This window comes from Lycium ferocissimum, chromosome 10 (assembly GCF_029784015.1).
Source record: "Lycium ferocissimum isolate CSIRO_LF1 chromosome 10, AGI_CSIRO_Lferr_CH_V1, whole genome shotgun sequence".
Taxonomy (NCBI): Eukaryota; Viridiplantae; Streptophyta; class Magnoliopsida; order Solanales; family Solanaceae; genus Lycium; species Lycium ferocissimum.
Genome location: NC_081351.1, coordinates 2,054,749 through 2,064,938, shown reverse-complemented (window position 1 = coordinate 2,064,938; position 10,190 = coordinate 2,054,749). Strand labels below are relative to the sequence as shown.

General features: G+C 34.6%; 1 long non-coding RNA gene across 2 annotated transcripts; it reads right to left on the bottom strand.

Annotated features, from left to right (window-relative positions):
- Positions 1-2,871: 2,871 nt before the first annotated feature.
- Positions 2,872-9,447, bottom strand: LOC132034536 (uncharacterized). 2 transcript variants are annotated; one of them, XR_009409140.1, is made up of 3 exons: positions 9,146-9,447; positions 8,163-8,273; positions 2,872-3,025 (listed from the first exon to the last, which is right to left on the bottom strand). It is a non-coding gene; the product is annotated as an uncharacterized LOC132034536 (long non-coding RNA). The 2 variants fall into 2 exon arrangements; XR_009409141.1 differs by having other exon boundaries at positions 8,163-9,447.
- Positions 9,448-10,190: the final 743 nt, after the last annotated feature.

The window sequence follows — 10,190 nt, the reverse complement described above, 5'->3', positions numbered from 1 at the left end:
ACTTCCAAATACTTCAAACAACATGGAAACATCATAAAACTTACCTTAGATGGTGTAGGATTCAACCTTGGTGGCATATACCTCACTTGAGCAAAACCCTAGATTTCCCCTCACTTGAATTCCTTGCCTTTGATGAACTTTAATGGGTTCTTTTACTTTGATTCACTTGTATTGATGATTAGAACTTTTTATTTCCTTTGGATTTTTGTTCATGAAATATATATGATGCCCTAGAAGTCTTAGAGAGAAGTGGAGAGATGTTGGGAATGAAATAATGAAGTTGGAAACACATTTATAAACTTGAAACATTTCAGCCCGTCGGGTGTTCCACGGTCCGTGGAACCCAGTGTTGTCCGTGAAGCTGGTCGTGGTTCACGACCAGCCGTTGGATTCTGTCGGCAGTTCCACGGACCCATCCACGGTCCGTGGAACACAATGCTGGCCGTGGAACCCAGCCGTGGAACTCACTGCTTCACCAAGTTCGATCCCGCCGTCTCGTTTGATCTCCAATCCTTATGGAAACTTCTTAGCACTTGTTTATCACTTCATTAACAACCTAAGGGGCATTATAACTACTTCCCAACACATCATTAAGTTGTCATCAACTTACTACTCATAAATCCTTTCCGATACTTACCGCATACATGGCCTTCTCTTGGCAACTTTCTCGTCTAACGTCGAATGTCTTTCAACTCTTATTTAGAATCATCAAATGCTATTTCTTGCTTATTGAAACATGTATACTTCGTATTCCTCATTAGCCTACTCACTGTGCATCAACGGAAAATTTTCCGAGGTGTAACATTTAATGTCCTCAAAATACCAAAACACTATTAAGGGTGAATATAAGAATTTTTATCAATATTTTTTGTTGTATAGGTTTATTACGTGTAAATAAATAAAATAAAATTTAAAAAGTGCCAAATGATTTCTCTTTGAAATCATTTGGCAAATCAATGCCTTAAAATTCTTAGCAGAGGTTCCTTCCATATAATTCTTAGAAATACTTCACTCACTTTCAAAGGAAACCTAAAGATGGGAAGGGAGAGCATAAGACTCAGCGTGCGGATCTTTCTGGAAATGTTGGAAAAGATATATTTTCCCACCGTAATATGATGGTAGGGTTTGCAAAGAGAAAATTTGCTACATCTTAGTAAAGGATATATAGGCTATGAAAATGAGAGCGTTCATCTATCTTGTGAACATTCCCAACGATCAATAACTTACGTCATAGTTATTGCAGATCCACTTCTGCAAGGAAATCTGTAAATAATGTTTACCTTTGAATTCCTTCAATTCCTTATATAAGCGTTATAACAATTAGAGCATGTACAGACATGTACTTGGACCCTAGATTGTTAGTATTAGTTAGTGATTGATGGGGAAGTATTGAGAAGATGTTTTGGTGAATATGTTTCCAATCATTAAAATGACTGGTTGTGATTAAAAGGTGCCTATTTCTAAAAGTATTTGTTGGTTTGAGCAACCGACACTTGGGTATTATAAATACCTGATTCCCAAATATGAATCAGATTACTCTTTCTCTCTCTTTCACTTTCACTACAAATTACAACATTCTACTGTTGTGGAAAATTCAAGTTAATTGCTGAAACTTGAATTTCGTTAGCTTTGTAAATCCTGCAGGAATTATGCCACCATCCCTGCAGCAACGAATTGGGAGGCTGAAATTCCTTAAGGACAAAGATTACTCTATCAAAGCCAGATTATTTCCTCCCTGCTTCTGAAACCTATTTTTCTAATAGTCTTAAGGAATTTAAATTTACTGATATTATTTTTCTGTGCTCTGCTTTGTTGGAGAGAAAACGAGAAATAGAATTACTATAAGATGACTAAAAAAGAAATTTGGAAAGGTGAACGTCGCAAAGTCGTGGGATGTGCGTGGACAAATGACAGACCTTCCCTGGGCAAAAAAGAGATTTTTTTTTTCATGCAAAAATTTGCCTTTCGTTATGTGTGATCATTGCTGGTGCCTGAGAGATTTTTTCTCCCTAGCCATATATGAAGAGGTGGAAATATGTGAGTAAGTTGTGTAACAGATCACACTAAAATATAGTACGACTTGGATCACATGTACCAAAGGATGCAGACGCAACAAATCACAAAAACAGAAGCCAGCATCTCACGGTGCTTGAATCAAAACAATGATTGGAAACGAAGTAAAAATAAAATTGGGTTATGTTTCTTTACTCTATTTTAAGATTTTCTATCCTTTATGATTTATGAAATTCAGTTTTATAAATGTTAGGGTAGATGTTTATTTTTTGATGATCTTAAAGTATATTCTATTTTCGTGCCATAAATTAATTAATTGGTATATAATTTAATAGCATGAATGAAATATGTGGAAGATTATTTTCAAGGGAGTAAGACATGACTTAGGCTTACAATAATACTTGAAATTTTATTCTTGAGATCATAAAATAGTATATATATATATATATATATATATATATATATATATATATATATATATATATATATATATATATATATATTGGTATGGATAGTGAAAATATACAGATGTTAGTTTGATACGAACAAAAGGTCAAATTGTTGAAATGTTTAAGGGTTACAAAGTATTAGTTGAAAGCCATTGGAAAGAAAAGCTAAAACCCTACGAAGTGAAATACTTTCCAATGAAGGAAAATATCTATTCATAAATATAAATTCTCTAATCAGAAAGTAACCCAAGATACTACAACAACAATTCAGGATGTAGTAAGTTAAAATGATACTACAGTAATTGTGAATAAGAGTTTATTAACTCTGGACAATATATAGTATGAACTTCTTTGGATAAAGAAAAGAAATTGAATCTCCTATTGAACGTACAAGGAGTGAAAGACTTACTGAGAATAAGAATTTAGATTCTGATTTTTATTTCTACTCAAGCAAATTATGTTTTAGTTGAAGGAAGTACAGATAAAGTATTAAATAAAATATTATTGTCTTGAATCCAGATGAGGATCAAAAGATGTGAAGCAATGCCTTCAGGTTGTACTTCCTGAAAATGAGAAGAAAAGTATATTGGTTATAAGTCGTTGTATGAATTAAACAAGCTCCAAAAAGTATGAAAATTTGATAAGGTAATTTTATCAAATGGTTTTAAACATAATGGAGAAGATAAATGGATTTCATGTTCACAAAGGATTATAGAGTGGTATATCTTTGTGTCGGTGACATGCTATAAGAACTAATATACAAGACATGAATGAAACTAAGAAGTTTTGAACTCACAAGTTAAGATGAAAGATTTGAGAGAAGTTGATACTATCTCTTAGGTATCAAAATTTAAAATGTGGTGGGGGTTCCACTTTATGTGAATGTAATTACATTGAAAAGGTTCTTTCCAAGGTGTTTAATCATTTGGGTATTAAGAAATTTATACTTAATTTGATGGTTTTATAAATTGATTGAGAACTTGAAAAGATTTATTAGTCAATAAGGCTATGCTAGTGCAGTGGTATTCTAATTGCACTAAAAGCCTTTGTTATTTGTAAATATCGAAATATGCTCATAATCCTAGAAGTGAACATTGGAGAATTATTATAAGGATACTTGGTTATCTTAAAAGGACAAATCTTTGCCTTACTTTAAAATATATGTATTCAATATTGAAGGATTTTGTGATGCTAGTTGGATAACTGAAGTAAATGATAATAAGTTAGCGCGCATCTGACTGGATCCCATTTTGGATGGAGAAGCAATTTCATGAGCTTCTAAGAAACGGACGTGGGTCACTCATTTCTTTATGAAATTTGAACTTATAGATAGAAAGAGAGGCAAAATGGCTGGAAAATTTATTATAAAGTTGTGGCCACAATGGAAGCTAATAGTTCCCTTTGCAATGTGATAATGAAGCAACTATGTCTAAGGCACTTAGCAAAATGGGAAATTTAGACATATTGCTTGAACCTGAATGTTGTTGGAATTATCACCAGTTGTTAATGGCATGTCTAAATGACTATGTCGACCCATTGACGTCTAAAATGCTCTAGAGAGGTATGATTATAGTAATATAAGTGCTGGGGGTCTAAGGCAAATTCATTGTCACGAGTAATGTGAACCTTACCTCTACTAATGTTCTAGAACAACTGGTCATTCTGTGACTGTTAGCAAGTACTGGAATTTAGTACTTATAAAAAGGAGGGTGAGTACAAAAGTACTCTTAATGAAGAAACCAGAGTTCAGATTAAGAACTAAGTAAGTGTTACATCTCGGAAATTCTGGATTTGTTGTCTTGTGAATAGACTAACGTGAGCTTAAGGTGATTATGAAATCCTTACGAGATTAAGGGAAGTATTAGGTAGCTTAAAGTGTGCACGATAAGATTTCAAAGTTATATGAATATGTGAAATTTAGTTCGTTGAAGGAAGTGAAATGTAAGTCGTGTTCAGAAAGGTTTTCGCTATAATTGAGCTAATATTTATTTGGTAATGTCTTGAGGGGATGCCATAGGGCCTATTGTATGGTTAATGAAGTGTTGTATAAGTTCCAAGAAGGTTCCACAAGGATTGGAAGTCAAACGAATCAACGAGAGAAAGTTTCGGATAACTGTGGGTTATACGACCATTTATTCAGTCCGTATAACTTTATGCGGTCCATATAAGGGGGTCCGTAACATAAACCTTACATAAAGGTCATTTTCATGGTGGTGTTATACGGTCCACTTATACGGACCATATAATATTATACGGACCGTATAAGTCCATCGGGCAGATTTTTTTATTTTTGTATAAATAGATGACCCTTGTTCTTTTATTTCATTTCCCACATTTCCAAAGGTCTTGAGAGCTCCAAAAACCTTCTCCAAGTATATTCCACTCCAACCCAAGAGAAAACAAAGATCAAGAGGCAAGAATCAAGGTATCCATGTGTTAGAAGTCTTGCTAGGGTTAGTAGACTACAAGAAATTCTTTGGTATTGAAGCTAGGGTTTTCATATAAGTTGATAGCTGCTACAAAGCTCATTCCTATGAGATAAAAGGTTAGTTTTCATGCTTACTTCATGTTATCATGAATGCTTGGTTGTTGAACAACTTGGGTAGAAGAAGAAAGTAGAAAATGAGGTCTAAATGTAGCTTTTATGATGTTTTGGGTAGTAAGCTAACTTGAGTCATGATTCTTAGTATGATATAGGTATAATCTTGTTATGGAAGGTAGTAATAGTGATGAGGAAGCATTGTATGAAAATGTGCTAAGGATGGGTGTGAAGTTGTTAGTATAAGTTGAACATGAGGATGAATTTTGAAGACTTAATGGAATATGATTACTTGATTATGATATTGTGGATGTTATTATGGTTTTTTGGGAGTTGTTTTGTAATATGGTGGAAGTTGACGAAATAGGGGAAATGCTGCCCAATTTTCATTAGATTATGAATTATTCCAGTTTGAATTTAAGAGTATCATTAAGGCTTAACTATGGTATGAATCCTTCTAAATGTAGATTGTCCAAGCTTTGACGGTGAATGTTAAGTAGTTAAGAAGACAAAGAGGTATGTAAGGCTAACCCTTCTTTCATTAAGGCATGATTCCTTTGCTATACACCTTCTCATGGGTTCCAAAATGTCTCCCAAATGACTCTATCTCTAAAATTACTAAAACTCATGATTCTCGATACTTTTACGATGCTATTACCTCCTTTATATGATAGTCGATCCTCTAAGGAAAGATGTAACGAAAACGATGATGTTGATGATACTTATGGACTCTTATGTATACGTGTCTAAGTATGTATGGCTATTATGTAACACCGAGCTTATATGGCCGGCGCGCACACCACTACAGTTGGGTACGGACAACACTGAGCCTTGGTAGGGCCAGGTATGTATAACACCGAGCCTTATCATGGCCGGGTATATGAAACACCGAACCTTCATGGTCGGGTATCGTACTAATATGTAAGTAGGCATTAGAAATGGAAGGTTCCTATTAGAAAATGGGTAAGAAAATAGGATGGTTGCCACTAGAGGTACGAACGACTCTATTATCTCATAACTCTCCTACCTTATGTTATCTCTTATGCTGCTATTATGATGTTGATTATGTTTTACATACTCAGTACATTATTCGTACTGACGTCCTTTTTTTTGTGGACGCTGCGTCATGCCCGCAGGTGGACAGGGAGACGTACTTGATCCATAGATTATTTGTTCGTGGAGGCAGTAGGAGCTCCATTCGATCCGGAGTCGCTGTACGTTGGTATTATTCTTTTGTGTACATACATATGGGCATGGCGGGGGTCTGTCGTCTATATGATGTTACATACTCTCTTTAGAGGCTCGTAGACAGTTGTGTATGGTTAGATCTCTTTTAGCCTTGTCGGCTTATATTTTGTATATCATTTTGTTAGCCTCGTCGGCTTGTGTATATGGATATGGGCATAGTTGTTGATGACGATATAAATGTGTCATTGCCCAATGAGATTAGTATTATTGATGTATAGAAATCATGCGTAGGCTGTGTGGCTTACCTAGATGTGAATATGAATGTACGACAAGAGGTGCCCGGGTGAGTTAGCACCGGATGCCCGTCATGGCCCTCCGGTTGGGTCGTGACAGTAAGGTCTAGGGTGAGGACTTGGTAAGTCCAAGATAAGGACTTGGTTTAAAACTTCACCTATATAAACATTTGAAGTGGTGCCACTTCGGCCAAAGTTGGGAGACAAACTTGGTAAAGTGTTTGTGAATTCAGGAGGTAGCACAAGGCCATAATCGAGTGCTAAAACTCACGGTGAACAAGTTGTGAAGTTGGTATGATTTATGTGTATAAAGCTTTTCCGTCTTTGTCATTAGGGAATTGTAGTTCAATAGAATTAATCTAACTATCAATTTCGACAAGGATTTGAATCGTTTATATAAGTAGAAGGTTCAACTCGAAAGAGACCTACTATATGCATAAATCTCATAAACAACATCAATCACTAACTAAATGGGGAGTTAGTGATTGATGGGGAAGTATTGAGAAGATGTTTTGGTGAATATGTTTTTAGTCATTAAAATGACTGGTTGTGATTAAAAGGTACCTATTCCTAAAAGGTTTAAGTTAAAAGGTGCCTATTCCTAAAAGATGCATATGTTGGTTTGAACAGACATTAGGTATTATAAATACCTTATTATTCCCAAATATGAATCAGATTACTCTCTCTCTCTCTCTCTCTCTCTCTCTCTCACTCACTTACCATTACAAATCACAACATTCTATTCTTGTGGGAAGTTTAAGTTAATTGCTGAAACTTGAATTTTGTTGGCTTTGTAAATCCTGGGGGAATTCTCTTGCACCATCCCTGCAGCAGCGAAGTGAGATGCTTAAATTCCTTAACAGAAATTACTCTATCAAAACCAAATTATTTCTTCCCCGCTTCTGAAACCTATTTTTCTAAGATAGATCTCTTGTTTAAAACATTTATGACAAAAGGGGGTGAGGAATCAAAACATATAATGTCCTCTAATTCATTGCTTCCACAACACGCAAGTCCATTAAGGACTTCATTGCTTCTTAAACAATAAGGAAGTGCACTAATTTAATTAGTTTGCTACAACTCGTCAATTAGGAAACAAAATTGGAAATGTATATTTCTACTCGTATAAAATGAGAATGAACACATTTGCGTATAAACTTATAAATGAATAGATAGCAAAAAATAAAGTGCAAAATTGAGTTCAAATGCACCCTGGTTATTCATTTTTACATATTTATCATTAATTAAGCTGGACTATATTTAGTTGTCACTTTAGATCTTCTAAAAGACGCGACCTCAAGAGTGAATTTTAAAAAGAAAAAACTTGACTGACTTCGTACAAATTGCTTAGGTAAGAACTAGTAGAAAGACAAGATGTAAGATTAGAGGCCGCAAACAAGAAAGTAGAGATCTTTCAACGTGTAGAAGCTCTAAATTGCTGTCTTTCATATCATAGACCTTTGCTAAGTTTGTTACTTGTCTCTTTTATATAATAATCACCTGGAAAATTGATTGTCGGAAATCCCTCTCATACATTTTACATGAATCTTTAAATTATTTTTCTAACATGCATGTTTGAAATCCAAAGTCCCTAAACTATGAAACTAAGAACAGATCTTATAAATTCACAAAGTTAGAATAACTCTAATAAAAGCAATTGTACCAAATAATAGAACTTACAGTTGTTGCAGGTACTCAAACACAAAGATACTCTCACTTAATATCTCAATGCAGGTCCCTACTACTTGATCTGGTAACTAGGAAGGAAGACCATATATGCTTGAGTCACACCTACAGGGAGGATAATATAGTTGTAGACTCTTTATCACACATGGCTATCGAACATAATATTTTGTGATAATGAATCCCCCCTCTATTTTGTAATAAAGCTGTTTACAACAAGTTTTTGTATGTATGTAAATTAAACAGCAATCATAAAGCAAATAAAAAAGTGATTTTATTTATCAAGATTGTATCGGTAAAATTTGTTGTATTCCCTTGATTCTTCTCTCCTAAATTTTCTTCGTCATTCGAGGGCCATTAGTAGCATCTCTCGAATTTAATATGATTTGGACCTCCTTGAGGTGTATTTGATCGTCAAGAATGTTGGACAATACTTCGGTCTTTTGAGTTGATCTTCGGGAAGACCTCTATTGATCTCCTTGGCTTTGAGAAAGATAGTATTTGATGTCTTGATCTCTTTATGAATATTTTATGATTTTATGGAATTTTGGAGATGCCTTTCCAAGGGAATATGTACCCCTTCATAGAAGCGTGAGCTAGTTTATGGTTAGAGTAGCCTCCAAGAGATCCTTAATAAACTTCTGAGGTTGAAGACAATGGATTGGGCTTGTCTTGTAGTGGCTCAACTTAAATTTAGTAAAATTTTGATGTCTAATGCATCTTGCTCAAGACTAACTAGCGACAAAATCTATTAGAAAGTCCTTGCAATGTGTGATATGCAATTTATATGTTTCTCTATCAGTGTGTGTATCTTTTGAAGGAAAAAAAAAAAAAAAGGTAGTTAAACACTAACATACATAGGGTAAAAGATGTTGAAAGAAAAACTGAGAGGCAATACACGTTTTGCAAATATATTTATGAATCTTGAGTACTAAAAATGTATATAGCAATAAGGATACAGAAAAGTGGGAAGGCATTACCATGGTTTTGTAGAAGCTGCCTTAATTAATCTTATGTTCACCAAAGACCTGGCTTGAGGGGCAGAAAGAAAAATGTAGCCAAGGACCACTTGCCAACTTTTCTCTTTCAAGTCCCATCGTATGAATAATACCATTTACTGTTAATTCAAGAGTCGGCAAGTCATCCTTGGCTGCAACTCTTACTTCCTGTACCAACATGCAAGGCCAACTAATGATACCATTTTCAAACATATACTGTAAATCTTGGATACGCCTCTTATCATATATAGCTTCATCGAGCTATATCTAGTTGGTGATGACTCTCTGAGGAGCACCTCCCTTTTTTTATGATGAAACATTTATGTGTATATATACAACACAAAAGCTTCTCCATTTTTTTTTATGTCCAAAATGGTGGCAGTAACCCCAGTATAGGGCCTTACGTGATGAAGACAGCTCGAGGAACGGTCCACAAATTAATGGACCCAGATTAATTTATGTGAAGGGATAAGGTTCCTTTACCCTCCATTTCCTCTCACCCCTTAAAATTTTGAGCATGCTAACTTTCTCTATTAAATAGTACTCCCTCCGATCCAAAATAATTGAGATTTAAGCTTGCCCACATGGATTAAGGACTTTACTAACTCCTAAAAGTTAAGAGGGCTTTTGACTAAGATATTCTTAATCTTTTCTTTTTTTGGTTGACATAATTATTATGAAGATATGGGAATATGTCAAGTGCAAATTTGAAAAAGAGAACTAAATACATTCTTAGTTTTGTGATATACTGTATCAATTATTTTGGACCAGCTCTTAGAGCCTAAAACCTCAATTATTTTGGACCGGAGGGAGTACTATTATAGTAGTAAAAAATAGTTAGGCAGTAGCGTAAGGAAAATTTACATTATTTTTGTATTAACTGTTGGTGAACAGAGAAGTAATTGATTTATAAAGATAGCACATGGAATTTTGATTTTCATTCGTGAAACGATGTATATGTTCCATTTTTTGAAGTTTAGAGCTGTAAGTAGTAGTTACTCGTCTTTTTTTCTTTTTATGGTTCCGA